Source organism: Capsicum annuum, chromosome 12, assembly GCF_002878395.1.
Source record: "Capsicum annuum cultivar UCD-10X-F1 chromosome 12, UCD10Xv1.1, whole genome shotgun sequence".
Taxonomy (NCBI): Eukaryota; Viridiplantae; Streptophyta; class Magnoliopsida; order Solanales; family Solanaceae; genus Capsicum; species Capsicum annuum.
The window spans coordinates 181951598-181963375 of NC_061122.1; positions in this window are offsets into that span (position 1 = coordinate 181951598).

Here is an 11778-nt window from a genome sequence, read left to right on the forward strand (position 1 = left end):
TGTCTTTGTTCATACAGTTCTTTTAACATTTGTAATTCTTTTTCTAATTCAGCAATTCTACTATTTTTGGTTTCTTCTATTTTTCGTATTTCTTCCGTAGTTTGTTGTTTTATTTTTTCTATTTCCTTTTTCCTATCTATCTCTTCATTTTCTTTTTCTATTCTTACCATTGCTGTTAATTTATCTTCTAATTTTAATTCTTCTTTTTCTAACATTAGATATAAATGTTCACCTATTTTCTTATATCTTCGTCCTAGATTAGAAAATACTATTTTTATTTTTGATCCTTCGTAGTTTTCATATATTTTTTCATCTATTATAAATTCTTCTTTATTCATTTTATTGTGAATAGATCATGTTGATATACATATTCTAAACTATCTATTTGTGATTCTAGTTTTGATATTTCATTTTTTTGCGTATCTATTGAATTTTTACTAACTCCGGCAAATATATTATAATGTAGTCTTTCTATTCTTATTTTTAATTCTTTACGTTTTTCAGAGATAATTTGTTTTAATTCTTTATATCGTTGTATTTTATTCATTTTAAATTGTATTTATAATATCTCGGTGGATATCTAAATCTAATTTTATCATAATTAGGTGGTATATGTTTCATTCTTCTGGATTTTAAATGTGTTATTAATTTTGATTCAATACTAGATATTAATGTAATTAAGTAGGCTAGTTTTTGTGGATTTTCTTTTGTTTTATTTAGACTTATATATTCTGGATAATTACTAATTAAGGATTCTTTAATTTTTCTAAAAGCTTCTCTATTTTTAAATGGTCTTCGCATAATTAATTTAATATTTTTGTAGGTAAATTTTTTAACTCTAAATCTAATTTTAATTCTAACATGTATATTTCTAACATGTATATTCTAAATATTCTAACTCTAGTATATATCTCTTCCGTACTTCTACAGGTACAAGCAAAGGAGTTAATAGGCCAAGATACCAGAATGCAAATATGAACAAAATATTTGAAAAACCATTTACCCCCAAAACACAAAAAGACCATTTATTCATACCCCCACAAGTTAACACATACCGAGATAGCCTAAACCAAGACAAAAAAGTATACAACTACACCGCCCAGAAATACATAGAAAATATATACAGAGTACAAACCTTTCTAAACCATAACCCCAGAGCTACAGACATCAAAGAACCAAATACCAATTATATAACCCAAAAACTACAAGGATACAATAAATTAATCGCACTACCCAAAACTAACCCAAGCCTAGTTAAAACCTGTTTTGACTATGGACTACTAAATACCATATATACCCACGACGGAGAAGAGCTAACAGCTATGGAGGAATTATACAAGATATTCACTACCTATAAAAGAATAACAAAGGAAATTTATTTTATATAAAGTGTTATACTGCACCAGCAGAGATATTATATGACGAAATAAAACCAGTTATACAAGTTGTAAAGATAGGACTAACAAGAGATATGATTATACCAGAAGATATTTCGCAACAACCGGAGATACCTAGAATCGAGATACCAGATTTTTATGCAAATAAAAGACTTATTGGACTAGCTACGATCATTCAAGAACTAGCAAATAACTATGCTAACGGAAACCCAATATGGAGCTACTATTCAAGAGATCATCAAATGATATATTCAAATTCAAAAGAGCTAAGACAAGCAGATATGGAAGACGTAAGACAATGGATAATGACGCTACTCAACCCAGAAAAACAATCTACCGCGAGAGCAATAAAAAAGGATTTATTTCAGAAGGACTACTAACAAGATACTGTAAGATAATCGGACATAAATATCCAGACCACCAATGTTCGAGGTGCAATGGAGAAGATAATATTATTCCAGAGGTACATCTAGAATAAAGAAGACAAAATGCCAGATGGAAAGATAAGATACAGAGCAATAATGGAGCAGATACAGAGCAATAATGGAGCAGATACGACAAAATCAACGGAGACAAGATACTGTACAAAAACAGAATTATTGTATATTATCTAACAAAAGTCTTTGTTAGAATAGTTGTACATTTATTAGGTTGTTGAAATTGTTGAAATTGTTTACGTAAAGTTAAGTTAGAAAAGTTAAGTTAGGAAAGTTAGGAAGCCACCATTTTTGACTTTTTTAGTTTTAGTTTCAGAAAGTAAGAAACATGTGTAAATTATAAAGTTTTCTCGTTCTATATAACAGAGGCAGAAGGCATTGCAAGAAGCAAGCCTTCATGCGTTGAAGCACTTTTGCTCTCTCCAATCCACAAAAAATATTTTACTCAGTTAATTAGATAAACATATTCCAATGGAAAAAGCTATGGAACAACAAAACTCAGAAATAACAAAGCTACCCGAACAGGTATATCTATTTATGATTATGAATAGCTAATTTCATAATTCCCAACAATCATGATATGATAAAATAAATTCATATTAGTTACTTTATAGTAGAATTATTCGAAGAATAATATGTTAAGAAGTTTATTAACAAAGAGGAAACGGAGAAATATCCCTAAGGACTATGCCATCCTAAAGGTGAAACCAATGAGGCAAGAAGCCGTGGCGGGGAGTAACCAGAGTAGAGGCGCTGTTTAAGGGAAAAAGTATCCGGATTACCATGTTAATAGTGACGGAAGAACATATTATTTAAGAATAATCTAGTATATAGTAAGCTAAGATGACTATATTTTATGTACATGGTTGAAGGGAATATTTTGAAAAAAGCAAATTTATGAAAATGAATGATAATATATCTGATGTGATGGTAGATAAATTCAAGATACTTATTTTGTATGCACTTAGAAATATAAAAGTAGCAGATATAAGAAAAATAATATTAGAAAAAGCTTTTGGTAAATATTACATGACTAGAATAAATTATATACCACAACTACCTAACTACTCTTATAAATACTTATGATGATAAGTTACATAAAATTTTTAGAAAAAGATATAAAAAATATGCAGTTACTAGAAAAACAGATAAAAATAAATATAGATAAATACATGGAAAACAAAGACATAAAATTTCTTAATAAAAATATGCAAAAACTACTAAGGCTAAAACAAACAACTACAAAATATTATAATAAAACCAATTTTAAAAATAGATCATTTAGATTATCTTAAAGTTTTAATATTATATATACTTAAAAACATAGAAATTATAGATATCAAGAAAATAATATTAGCAAAAGTAATAAACTATGAAATTGAAACTACAAATTGTCTAGAACAGTTATACGAAGAAATTTACCCAGAAGGATATTATTCAGATTAAAAGAAAATGTTAGAATATATTAGAAAAACTAGAGAAAACCAAGAAAACCTAAATAATGAGATTAATTATAGAAACCGAATTAGACAAATAATGAAAGACCTAAAAGAAAAATTAATATGGATAGAAAAAACTTTAGAAAATTTAGATAAAAGTACATGTGATAGTTTACATAATTTAAAAAACTCACTACGAGAAGAACAACACAAGATAATAAATAACATTGAAAATCTAGAATTAGATATACATTATAGTACAGATAGGATAAATTATTATACAAGAATTTGTAACTCTGCAATTACTACAGGATAAAATAATTAATGAATATATCTTACGAAAAAAGTAAATTATTAAAAGATAATATCCACGCACTAATAAAAATAGATTCACTAGAAACCTACTAAATCTATTAAATCCGCGCACCCAGTTTCAATTGGTGTTTTTGTGTTTATTTTATTTTATTATCAGTCCTTAAGTATACAAAAAATCTCGAAACATCAGATTAAATAAATAAATGATCACAAAAAGTTTATAAAAAACATAAAATAAATATGAATATTTATTTTAATAAAATAATAATATAAATTGTAACAAAAAGAATCAATCTGACTTCCTAATTAAAAGTGATTTTATTTCTATTTACGTTATGGAATGTATTAATTTTTATAAAAAATCAAACAAACAAAATCATCATGAAAAACTTTACCTACTCGAATTCAAGAATGAATATAATAGAAAAATAGATTTGTATGTAATACACCATCACTCATTTGCATATTAAAATAAAAATATTAAAACAAAAAAAAACAAAACTAATAATTAATAGTAAACAATTAAGGAAAGAGAAAAAGCTTTGCATTATATAGAAGTATATATAGGAGAAGTTAAGTTAGAACTCGGATTTTATTTAAATTTAAATTAAAAAAGCTAACTGATTAGAATACTGATTTGAATAAATATAAATTTTAAAATATGTTATAAAAACAGAGCACACAATCAAATCACCACCACCCATAATTAAGATAAAATTGAAGCTCTAAAAATATAGAAGTAGTTATAATCAATATACATTCAAAATTCTCTAGCTAGAATTTTTTTTCCAGTTGCTGAAAAGTAGGATCATTTGTTCTTTAATTATTTTTTTAAAAATAATATCACTACTCTATGCTTCTTTTTCTTAGTTTTAGGTCAGCAATTTTTTTAGGTTAAAAAGTAGCATCAACTAATAACAACCTACACTTCTACAATTATTTATTTATATAGATTATTATTATTATGATTATGATGATGAAATAGTTAGAGTTTATTTAGGATTCTTTAAATATGGTTTCTAGGTTTAAGCTAATGATTTTTTCTTTCTTCTAAAGAATTATTTGTTCAAATTCAAATATTTATCATCCTTTAATTCAAAATTTTTATTACAACATTACTAAGTTTTGTCCTAAAAACTGCCACGTGTCTTCTCAATAGCTTGTCACTTAACCTCTAATGGTGTTTGTTCTGATTTTATATATGAAAAAGGACCTAAAATTCCCTTCACCTATTGAAAATGATACAAAAATGCCCTCCATCCACCTTTGGGCTCTATAATGCCCTTTACATCCACCTTTGGGTTGCAAAATGCCTTTCACATCCACATTTGGGCTCCAAAATGCCCTTATATTTAAAACCCCCAATATTTAATAAAACAAGATTTCATTAGTGACTTGTCAACTTTTCATTGATTAAAAAATTTAAAACCCCCACCCAAAGCTAATAGATCCATCCAGAATAAGTTTCGGCAAACTTAATAACCCTTTTGGAATTGGCCTATTTAGATAAACTTTTTCCATTCTAATCCTAGTAAGTGATTGACACTCATCCAAGATTCTAGAAATTGGGCCAAACAAGTAGCTTTCAAGAGTGATCAGTGTCTACAAATTGTTGGCAGTAAACATGCTTATAGAAAATTTCAAATTAATTTAGGCAAATTTTCAGTTAATTTATTGGTACATTGACTGAAAAAATGTATCAAACAAGTTACTAATAATACACAAGACTAATGCACACATTATTTTTGTAATACACTCTACCAAACGACCCATTGCTACTTTTGCCTACACCCATTGAAATATTTCCAGTGAAATTGTTTTTCCATAGCTACAATACTTCCAGTTCCATATGCCTCACAATCTATCAGAGATCAAGAACTCCTTAGTCTAGCTTGAGACCCTTTTGCGCATTCAGAGAAATTAAATATGACCCATAACACCCAATTCTTCACTAAATCAAGAAACAATAAAATTAGACAAAAAAACTAGAGTTAATATTCAAGCATATTGGTGTATATTTTCCACTACAAGATTCAGAATCATGTTCAAATTCGAAATCATATAGAAAAATGTAACATATAAAAAATGCCCATGTGTAATTTCTAACAAATATATATCAATCAGGAATAAGTAACAACTGTTCACCTGACCAAACACGAAAATAATGGGAAAAATAATAAAAGAGAAAATAAGTTATTTAATATTTTAATTAATTAAATGAGACCAATGAAAAGTTGACACCTTACTAATATTTTTTAATTTAATATTAGAGTTGTTTAATATAAAGACATTTTGAAGCCCTAAAGGTGGATGTGAAGGGTATTTTTGAGCCCAAAGGTGGATGTGAAGGGCATTATAGAGCTCAAAAGTGGATGAAGATATTTTATACCATTTACAATAGGTGAAGGATTTTTTAAGACCTTTTTCATTTTATATATATACTAGTATAGGTACCCGCTCGATGCACGATTTTTTTTTAAAAAATATTCATTAAGAAAATATTAGACCGTTCACTTAGAAATTATAAAATTAATTAATTTTTATTATATCACATTAACATATTTCAAAAGTCAATGAAATATTAAAATAATTATTAATAGTAAAATTATAATTAACCAATAAGTTATGAAATATAAAGTAGAGAAGAAGAAGAAGAATAGAGAGAGAAGAGAGAGTAATTCTTCTAGAGAAAGAAAGTAGTCACTCCAGAGGACACCTCCAAGGGGACCCCGAAGGAAAAATTTGAGAACTTTCCCTCCGTACTCACCATCATCTTCCGACGATGACAATGATGATGAAGAAGTAGAATCCAATGGTGATCAGGTGCTGAGGTCTCCAGTTCCTCCGAGGAAGAGAAATGAAGATGATTTATAATGAATAAAACCCCTCTATTTAGGGAAAAATTTCACCTAATATCTCTCCAAAAGATAGACATTCCCTATCTTGAAAAACATTTAAGATATCTTGATAGATACTCTAAATATCTTGATAAATACTCAATAAATCTTGATAGACATTCACTATAATGTAAATACATTTATAACACTCCCCTTTGAATGTCTAATTAGTGGATAATGTGCCTCGTTAAAACCTTACTAGAAAAAACTTAGTGAAAAAAAATCTAGTGAAGAAAATAGAGTATACATCTCTAATAGTACGCATTTTGGCTGTCTCATTAAAAACCTTACAAGGAAAATCAGTGGAACAAAACCTTAAAAGGAAAAAAGAGTACAATGAGTATTTTATCCCTCTGATGAGAACATTAATCCTAAATCTTGAATTTTTACATTTCTATCTTGTGTATCTTTTCAAAAGTTGTAATTGTTAGAGACTTCGTGAATAATTAATCATATGATCACTCGAACGAAGTTATTGCACGTTGATATCACCATTCTTTTGTAGATCATGTATGTAGAAAACCTTTGGTGAAATGTTCTTCATTCTATCTCCTTTTATAAATTCTTTCTTGAGTTGTGCTATGCATGTTGCATTATCTTAATGCAAAATCATGAGTACTTTGTCACTACGTTATTCTCAAATGAGATGTATCATTGATCTCAGTCACATACATTCTTGACTTACTTTATGAATAGCTATTGTCTTAGCATAATATGAATGTCATGTATACATGGTATGCTAGAGACCCTTCATTACGATAGGTAATATGTCTGTATCAAACAATTATATCTATCATATGAATATCATGTGTACTAAAAAACTTGATAATATGTGCTAGCATAAATACATTAATAGAAGGACTTTCAATTGCAATATGCAAGTGATCTAATTCACTATCTCCATGTAGAAGTAAAACTATATCATGCTCATAGTTGTAGCAAGATGTGTAAATGCATTAATCGCATAAAATGTGATACTTCAGGATCCAATCCAATTTTGCATGTTTCTCATTTAAACTTCTTTTAGTAGATAATCTATCACTTTTGAAAACTCTCTAAGAGTTTCAATAATTTTCAAGTTATAAATTTATGCGATATAAGAATTATAAATAAGTTTCCCAGAAAATTTTATATACTTCAAACATTTTGAATCTTTTAAAAAAGTTTTCATATAAATTTGTTAAGCACATCTTATAATCTCTGGACTGAAAATAAAATACGTTTCGTGCTTACCAAGATGCATCCATTCATGTCACTAGGTAAATATTTCTACATCAGCATGCTTAAATAAACATAAAATTTAGATCCTTATTATCTCTTACAATATTGCGTCAATATTGAATCAAAGATATCATTGATGATATATCATTTTGTAGCTATTTAATGTAGCCCAAAAACTAACCTCCAAAGATGTATGCTGCATTCGATGTCAAATATAGTAACCCAAACCAGGTTGGGGTCGAACCCACAAGGAAAACATTGAGTAATCTCTCAAGCTTGACAAAATCCATGCGCGATACGGAAAAGTAAATGGAGGGATTTTGAGGTGAACAGTAAGTAGTAACCAAACTTGAATGCTTAGGTTTGTAAACAGTAGAAGACTAACACTAGGACTGTATCCCTCCTGGCTTCTCAACTCTATAAACTTCTCATGTTCAACTCACCTTTCTCTTTCTCTGCATGTAAATTCGATAAGCTATGTATTATCAACCGTCTTATGAACATGATGATAAATCTCACCCTTTACCTTATAAGTTTTAGGGTGTCTCCTTATTTCTCCTTGTCCATAACATCAGTTCAACTTTTACCTTTTGGGTCTCAAGTTGATTAGATGAGATAGCAGAATTATAAGATGGATGTGAATCCCAAATTACTGTCTTATCCCTTTTTCCTAATCTCAAACTCCTTTGTGAGGATGTTCTCGAATACATACAATTCTCAAGATTCTGCATTATCTCTGAGGTCAACTAATGTGAACAAGATTAAGACACATGCAATCACAATAGAATAGATGAATCTCCCACTTCCTCTACGTAGTTAATCTACTAGGGTTCCCACAACCCTAGTTAAAAAAATTAGCCACTCATGTTTATGCAATAATTCATCATAATCAATAAAGAATACATGTAATTAATTGCACAGGAATAAGAGAAAGAAAATCTGAAGTCTTCAATTGAATAAAACCCAAAATCTCAATGAGTAAAGTATGTTAAAAGTAGTAAAAGTAATGTAAAAGTGCATAACCTAATAAAGGAATAACCCTAAGGTATTTATAGTATCTCAAAATAACCCAGAAATCCTAATTAAAACATAATAGAAAAAGTATGTCGGCACAAGGTACGACTTGCATAGTCCACTCGTAAGGTCTTCTTATGAGTCGTATAGTCTTGTCGTAAGTACTCTAGTAACTGATCTTTCAGGGATTTGGGCTTCTGTTGTCCTTACTAATCATCCCCACGACTCATAACCATAGCTCACGGCTCGTGTTCTTTACTCGTTACCACTTGGGCTTTGTTCTTGTAATGCTCTAGACACTAGTCTCTTCACGACTTATCATTATGAGCTGTACTAAGGTCTTATGACTCATCTTCTTCTGTGACTTCAAATCTGAACATTAACTTTGGTTTCTTCTCTCTTAACAACTGCTTCTCCTAACTCGTGCCATAACTTATGATTCGTACTCTCTATTCGTATCCTCTTTTCACTTAGCTTCCCTACTTGACTTTTGCTATTGTCTTGCTTATGAGCAAACCTACGCTCTGTATGATATGTTGAAGACTTGTAGGATGACTCATAGGATGCACAAAATTCATTTTTTCAGAGCTTTTTCTTCCATTTTTATTCCAAGATTGTTGTTCACCCGTTTTACCTACAATAACCACAAAACCATATCATATCTACGAAAATAACCTAAGTCCAAGCATAAATTCTTTGTTTTAAGCATCGGAAGTGTCGAGTTTCCCCGACATATCAACACTCTCAATTTAAAAGTTTATGTGTCCTCAACCAAAACAGAAATCAAAAGTCTAACACAACAACGATGCTTAAACAGAAAAATCCTAAGATACCTATGGCAGTGACTTTTCAGTTTAGTTTTCAATATTTTTATCCTCCCTCCTAGTTTTAACTTTTCAATAATCCAATTATGTATATTGATTTGGTACTCAGAGTAAAAGAAAAGAATCCAATGATGGCATTACATTATTAACAGACAACTAGACATAGATACAAATCACACTCACCGAATAGTCTAGCAACCTAACAACATAACCCTTGTACACTCACAATTAAAGAAATCCCATTCACTCAGCTTAGCGCAATCATGTTTATTCAAGGATATTTCAAAATATGCTCTTGCTGACAAAGAAGTATCGAAATTTCAAAATATGCTCTTGCTGACAAAGAAGTATTGGTCGGTGTATATAGAATACCATAGGCTTGCCATATGCTCTCTTTCTAGATTTTCAGATAGTCAGGATAGGATAACTATAGAACTTTATTCAGTTTGTAACGTCAGTTTTGGGATTTTTTAGTGACTAAGCCTCCTTGATGCTATGCTTTACTTGGGGTCCACTTAGTTTTCAACTCTCACTTTATTTTATTTTTGCCCTTGTTTCTCTCTCTTTATTTTAAAGCACATTCAAATTAGGCCAGGTGCGGTTTTATTTTCTCACTTTCTTTTTATTTTCTTTTATTATCTTTTTATTTTCACCGCACCTGTCCTTTATTTTTCTTTCTACACTTCTTTCTTCATTTTTTCCTCTATGCACCCTATAATAGCCACCCTCAACTTAGGCAATTTTCCTGAGTTGAGGTTCACAGGCGTCCAAGGAGGACTAGGGCCAAAACAGGTTCATAGTAAGTGAAATGGGAAGGTGAAATTAGTGTAAACAAAGAAAATGGATCAACTAGGCTCAACTCTTTAGATTAAGGGATTCATATTACATTTGGTTGGGCATTTAGGCTCGATTGGACTTAAAACAAAAATGGCCTATGATCATCTCCTAATCGACTATCCTAAACCCTACGTAAGAATAACAAAGTAAGTTCTAGATTTTGTACACATCGGGAACTAAGTAGCTCCTCACACACACATCGTACAAGGACATACTAATAGTTACTACTTATCCAGTTATGCACTTGTTGCCATAGTTGTTAGATCCCTAATTCTAATGACATTATCATATTCACGGCCGTCTCTCACACATACACACATCACACAATCAAAATTTTTTAGGAGGGGTATTAATTTTCTCAAAATCACACAAGTTCAGCATCATTATTCAAAACCATGTCTACTAATGCAAGTACAAATTTTATTCCTATTTTCAGTATCACACTACACATAAATAACAACAAAACATGCTGGTTCACAAACTTTTTAGATTGTGGCCATAGGTTTCGAAACACGACAAGTGTAACCCGCGGCAACCTTGGTATACCCTCCACCCCCCAACTAAAGATTAAGCACTGTACTCAGTGCATAATCAATGTAATACAAGAGAGGAGGACATACCTGGGTATCCTAGGTGCCTGCTCATACTGCAGCATCATGGTGACCCTTAGATCAGGACCTACTCACCTCAGCATTGGTCCCATTAATTGGTAGGATTGTCTCCATAGAAGTGGCACCAATTTTGGCCGGTGCACTCAAAATTGCATCTAGGGATACATCACTGCCCCTCTCAGCATCGGCATTTGCCACTTTTGAGCTACTAACACCAGCTGCAATCTCTTAGACCCTTACCTACCAGTCCATTTCACTCTGTACACTATCCTTCTTCGCTTTTTTTAGATTTTCTTTTTCGATACTTTGATTTTTTCTCTTCTTTCTCTCCCTATTTTCTTCTTCCACAGGGATACTCTAGATGTTTTCTACTTCTATCTCAGGCTCAATCTTCGTCATCACAGGTTTCGAGATAAATGGCCTATCATATAGCTCATTTATAAGTTTTCATATCTTGTCCACCTCAGCTTTCACCTCCGCAATGTCAAGGGTTTGTCCATTTCCCAACTGACGTGACATCCTTTGCTCAAAAGCATCCAATTTACCCTGGATGTATTTGCTTTATTTTTCAATCCTATTCTTAACCTAGGGTTTTACACCACCTTCTATCAACTGTACTTTTGTTTTAATAGTTACCAATATTTTTATAATATTATTTAAACTAGATTGGGAAATAATCACTTGCCTTGGTGGTGCAGATCTAACTGATGATGGTCGTGGGGCTACAACAGGTGGTGAAACTAAAGTACTGGATGGGCCCATTGTGTAAGACTGTAGGGGCTTAGA